Below are 6536 nucleotides of genomic sequence, written 5' to 3'. Positions count from 1 at the left end.
AGCAAGGTTTTTTTTGGCCGTCCCAGCAAAAAGCACCTTGACCCCTTGGAAACAGGCACCAAATAGGGAAATCCGTAAGCCACTGCTCCTTTGGTGCAAAAATGTAGCTCTTCCTAAGAAAGGGCAGGGCTGAACCTTCCCTCGTTGCTGCCAGAAAAAGGAGGATAATTAATCCATCCGGTGACTCCTTCTCAGAGCAGGTCACTGCTGCTGGCCCAGCAACATTGACCAAATTTTCCTCTTTTTCAGTTGGAACTGGTCATTGACTGCCCCTAATCTGCTTGTCAGGGAAGAGGGATCCTTTCACCCTCTGCAGCAGCCGGTCATTTCACCTCCTCAGGGGACCCAGCCCTGTTACCAGTGCTCCGCGAGGGGAGGGGAAGATGCTCTGCGTGTCGTCTCTCCCCGTGCAAGCACAACAGGCAACAAGATTTATCCTCAGGGCCTCACACTCAGCCCTCTCTAATGTAATTACCAGATGCTGGGCTTTATATGGCAGTCTCTCAAGTACCTATAAACTGAAGGCCAGAAATCACACCACACGCCTCCTCCGAGCCACTTGGACCATGTCCTTTGTTGCTGTGCATCGTGCGTAGTCATTGGTGCAAGATGGTTGCAAAATGCTGCTGAATTCAGGATGGCAGGGCTTCACTTGGTTTTGCGTGGCTTTGAATGAGGCAAACTCACGAGAAAAGTCTGGTCCTGAGGTTTAATGGCATCTCAGTCACTTTGGGGCCTGGCTGTCCAAGCTTCACAGACCTACGTGTTTGGGGTCCAATTCTCCACTGTCATAGAATGGCTCCAAATACTGAATAGTTCAACCAAAACCCTGGCTTTGCAAAAATAATTTGATTCAAATCCAAATATTACCTTTGTTACTTAGTTTTGTGTCTGCATAGGTCCCCCTGCTTCCAGCCAGCCTTGGTGTTCAACGTATAAACTATATGGTCATCTTTAAAGGCTTTTGCTGTGTGAGCACAGCCACATGCCTAGCTGCCTGCTCACACACCCTGTGGGTAGCAGTGCTGCAGCAGACCACTTCTCTTACAGCATTTTGTTCCTTAGCACACTTTTGCTCACGCTGCGTTTATCATCAGCATATAGGATGATTGATGTGCATTGCGCTGTGCAAGAAGAAGCTGCAGACAGGCACAGGTCAGAGGAAATTGTGACAAAAGGTCTGATATTGCAGGCAGACCCGTTGCACGGGGAACCTCTGTCCGGCAGCAAAGCCTGGCTGAAATCTGGGCAATGGTGTATATGTGCTCGCAGACCCGCTTACAGAATCTGGGTCTGCATGTTTGTGATGCCGTAAGCGTGGCATCCTCTGAGATAGAAAACATGGCCATGGCTGGGGTGGGTCAAATAACTGCACAGCAGAGCTCGCGTAGTCAGACTAGGGAGGTGAGCGACTTCCTCTGAGCTTTGGCTTCTGTTTGAAACAAATGACAAAACCCCCTCTGAGGTCTATTTTTTACTTAAGAACTAAGGAAAGTCAAGGATATAATTTGGAAAAATTAACACGAGAGGCAATCTAATCAGGGAAAATTTCTATTGTACTTGGAGCTGAAACTGACTGGACTTTGGAGACAAAACCCCTGTGGCTGCCAGCTGGGCCAAAAATTTTGCCCTGAAACTAGGATTTCTTGTTGCCTCATCTTCTTGCATCAAATGTTGTCAGGTAGCGTGTTTCTTTCTGTTCCAGTGCACATCCCTAATTCTACTCTGCAGCGTTTCAGGGCTCTAACATTGTAAAATGTAGGTTCAAACACGATCTTTTTCCATAGGAATGTGTTAAACAGGCCATGAAAAGCCAGCATGATCAAAAGATGTTCTACAAAGTATAGATATTTCACTGCTTCTTACCTTGAGCTTCTCCAGTAATTCACCATATCAGAAATACAATATTTGTAAGTTCTTTTTCATAAAGGTCTTTATGGGTTTGGAAATTTAAACACCGCGAAGCTGAAGTTGAATTGGAAACCAAAAGTCTCTAAGCTTGTACATCTTAGAAAAAAAAAATTCAATTAAGTGGGATTTTAGCTGTTTCAATAAAATTGGACTCTCCCTTTTCAAGATAAGGGTCCTATAGAGCTGAAGCAACCTTTATGTGGCAGGAATATCCACTTCTACTAAACGTATAATCCTAGCTGAGGATACAATACACACAACAGGAAATCAATGTATAGTAGAATCAATTTGAAAATATAAAATAAACTAATATATGAGTGGAAAATTGACTTCCTATGGATTAAAAGCAGCACAAATGGTAGAAAAATCTGGCTTTTTAACAGGATGAGGTGGGTGGTAATAATAATGCAACTGATTAACTAGCTGGACTCAAGCTGCTGTGTGTGCACATAGATTTTTTCTCTTTGGTAAAAGGATTCAAAGAGGAAATAATTTATTGGTGCACTTTGCTCAGTGTTTGTCATTGAAAGGATGCAAAGTGTGTACAGCATTGTGAAAAAAGGGAAAAAGTAAAAGATACGGAATGTATTATTTAAAATATCAGCACCGTATACAGTGTAGGATTACTGTAGCAATCCCATTATAGCTGTGGGGATATATAAGTGTTTCCATTACGGTTATCATTGAGGAGTTTATAACTCAGCCATTGAGATTTTTATTTTTTAAGGGAATATAATGTTTGTGTAATGTGCTGTACTGACAGTCTGGAAACTGGAAGTCTCTCATTTGCTGCCAGACCAGATATAATCGGACACAGAGGGAAAGCAACGCCTAGTTTGCCCAGTGCCATCCTCAGTCCTGCCATCAGCAGGTCCTTCTATATCTGATGCTTCAGGCCTCTTTTGGTCATTGGTACCTCCCTGGTGATTGCTCTCAGGGAAAACAAAGTATGGACAAAATAGATTGAGACTAGAAAGCTATTCAACATAGGCCATAGACATGAATGCTAGGTTTCTCAAGTTTTGACACAATGCAGCATGACACCATACACCTCACATTTAGGAAAAATTGCTAGGTTTGGTCACGGGATGGAGAAAAAGAGTAGTCTTCCTTCCTGAGGCTGAGCTGCTGACTCTTGGGATCACTCCAAAGCAATGCCTGGAGCGGTCCATGCGCTATTGTGTGTCCCTGGACAATTCCTATTGACTTCTGGGCACCAAGTGTTCCCAAAATGAGGTATCCAAATTACCTCAGGTACAAGATTGGAGCCTAACTGGGATGACATGACTTATCTGCAGGCTGCCCAGGACCATGAAACTCAGCTATGAACTCTCCACATCTGCCACTGGGGAACATTAAATCTGTACACCATCACTTGATGCAGTCAGTATTAATCTAGTGTGGATATAGCTATGATATATACAGAGGGGCTGTACAGCCACATGGTTTCTATCCCATCATGTGACTAAGAATACACAAATGAAGTGGGGTTTTTAAATTTAAACATTTACCTATTTATTAGATTCATGAAGCTGCATCATGAATGGAAATAGAGACAGAAAAAGAGAGAAGATCCAATGAATGTGTAGACATAGCTTGTCCCACTTACTGGTACATCTAAAAAAAGTAGCACTTCCAGGCTGACTGTACAGAGAAAGACACAAATCTGCTGTATCCTGAAGTGGAGATGCATCTGAAGTGATGCGATGCCAGAAAGAGCCACCAGCTCCACATCTGAAAAACTGATATATCCCCCATAGCCTAGCCTGGGGGAGGTGGGGAAGATAACAGAGTCCAGACAGACTGCGGGCAAGGGGAAGCAGGAAGCAGGGAAACCAGGCAGCGGGTAAGCCTCCTGCCAGAAATGTAGCTGCAAGAAGCACAGCCCCACAGGTCTTCAGGAGAAGAGAATTGCTTTGCCCAGGAAGTTGATTTTCCTGCAGCCTAACATACTGTCTATCCTTTTTGTCCCCTAAAAGAATATGTGTGGAGGTATGGTAACTTCATTTGAACAAATTAAAGGAATCCCATATAACATCTTCACATAGACTAGCTCAAAAACCCAGACAGAAGTGCTGAGGGAAGAGGCTGGCAAGGGAAGAAAGCCAGAGTGAAAAACAGGGCTAAATAAGGTATGGAGTGAATAGTATATAGCAGTTTTGTCTGTGTGGGTGACCTATCCTGCCTTGGGATCTCCATAAAATGGATGAACACAGCTTGTATCCATGAGTAAAGGACTTGAGCTCACCTGAAACTTGAGTTATGTCCTCCTTGGAATATGGGACCAATGCTGAGGATCAGAAGGACCAGAACTCCTCATATAGATTGTATGTGCAAAAAGCAGCTGGGCTCAGGTCATAAGCTGGAGTGTCTCACAGCCATGGTAAGTTAATATGAAAGTCTATTATAATTCTGATTCTTACAGGAGTGAAGTTATAAATGGATTATTGTTATTTTAAAATCCTTTAACTACCTGTATTTTTCTTTTATTTCTCATCTCACGAGAAGGACTTGTGAACAACATAAAGCAGAGGTGGAAGGGGGAGGGAAGCAGATTTCTGACACTAGACCAGTCCATTGGGATGGAGCTTCATGAGTTAAAGTTAGAAAATGTATGGACATGCAACTTTGCTTCCTGATCCCAGGATCTGGGCTCAGTCATCAAAAGGTATGTTTGTGCAGACGAAGTCACAGACTGGGTCAAAGTAGGACCCAGCAGACTACTGAGCTCTTACTGAATAAATGTAGTCATGTTGTGAGTAGACCTTTTCTTTAATCTTTGTGTAAACCTGCTGCTGGTACATATGGGAAATCTGCTGTGCATGGAGTGTGGGGGTGTTATTTTAGATTAATATCTGAGATCATTTGAACTAGAATTGGTTCCTCTCCACAGAGTGGGTTTGGCACCTCTGACCTAAATTCCATATGCTGAGAGCTATAGAAAATGATAGACAGCACACGGGTCTTGCCATCCAGAAGGGGTGTTATTGGGTAAGAGTACTTTAGGATGTTGGAATGGTTATTCTTTAGTGCTAGATTTATTCTGTTGCCTACACCTCATGTAACAAATGGCTACTCCTTTAAACCAATCTTGACATCAAGCAGCAAGTCTTCCAGATTTTTATTTGTTTGTAGGATTGCAACATAAACATCCACAGCTGTCAATGATCAAGAAAGTGCCTTGCAATCTGTATTCACTACAACTGGCAGATCATTTTGTACTTAGTAATTCCATGGCACTTTTCACTTTGCTTTATAGGGGTAGAGGAATCTCTGAAAACAAGTGCATACCTAGAGAATATCTATATTTTTAATGAAGACTAAATCTGCTAAACCTTCCAATTGAGAAGTGATGAAAACCCAGCTTGGTATCTTAAACAAGTCAGATAACCAAAAAAACAGTAGAGACTTTTAACACCTTATTAGCTGCATTAAGAATTGTTACTGCAATTGATGTTACCAGGATATGTGATGTATTCACATAATGAACTGCTTTTCAGCCATCCTGAGATGTCTCATATGTCAGTCTGGAGGCTGCGATTCTCCGAACAGATAGGAGTAATGAAGGTGTGTCTAGCACTAACTGAGCATGGAGTGCATTTTAAAAAATGAAAACAATAATCATGCTAAATAGGACTGTTGGCTGAAGCCATTCGTATCTATCAGATGAGCTGTAGAAGCATTGACGGAAATAGTTTAATATATTGTCAAGGGTGGTTTCTAAAGCGTTTCAATCCTATAGGGTCTGAGACGCTTCAGAAGGCTGGTTGAGCCTTTTATCACTCTCCCTGAGGTCCGGTCCTTTCTCAGGGACAGCAAAGTTTAGGATATGGGAATGCTACCCGAACAGCTCTGAATGGGTTGAGGACTTAGTTGTTCCAGCTCCAAGGAAGCTTCTTGTACCTACAGGGGTTGAACAGATCCTCCACATCCTCCATGCACAGCCTGCAGTGGCCATACTGCCTTCATGTCTTCTGCAGCCTTTGTGCATGGGGAGACAGCTCTGTTTGTCTCTCTGTTGTGTGATACCTTAGCTAAAGGGGGAACAAGAGCAGAGAAAACATGGAAATAGCTTTGCAGGGAAACTTGGAGATCTTCTTCAGTGCTGAGAAGTCCTCCCTTCAGATCAGCAACAATTTATGCCTACATTCTCCCTGGTTTTCCATAAGAGATGGGTGATTAAACTTATTATATGCAAGGAGCTATGTTAAGGAACATACACCTCTGTTGCAGGAAAGGCTTGCGTGGGAATTTATTTTATAGTCACACTAATAAAAATTACTATTTCAAGTCTTGATACTGAGCAGGAATTAATGTTTTGACGAGGCACATACATCCAAGGAAGCCTTCTCAACCATGAATATTAATAAAGTCTGAGCCGAGGTGTTGGCTGACAGATGACCAGCTCCATTCCATCCACTGTGCTGCAACATGTTCTTGAGCCTCAATTTATCAGCAATAAAAGTCAGCTTGCCTAAACCTTGTGTTGGCATAAGTTGCAGCATTGTATGTATGAGGCATATGACAGCGCAGCTCCTGAAAATCACAGTGCTACACTGTAGGTGGGTTTTGTTGTGTGGCTCCCAGCCCATTTCCCACTCATCAAATGACTCTCTGAAAACACC

The sequence above is a fragment of the Pelecanus crispus genome, chromosome 4 (assembly GCF_030463565.1).
Source record: "Pelecanus crispus isolate bPelCri1 chromosome 4, bPelCri1.pri, whole genome shotgun sequence".
NCBI classification, from domain to species: Eukaryota; Metazoa; Chordata; class Aves; order Pelecaniformes; family Pelecanidae; genus Pelecanus; species Pelecanus crispus.
The sequence above is the reverse complement of the archived record's forward strand: the minus strand, read 5'-3'. Positions refer to the sequence as shown.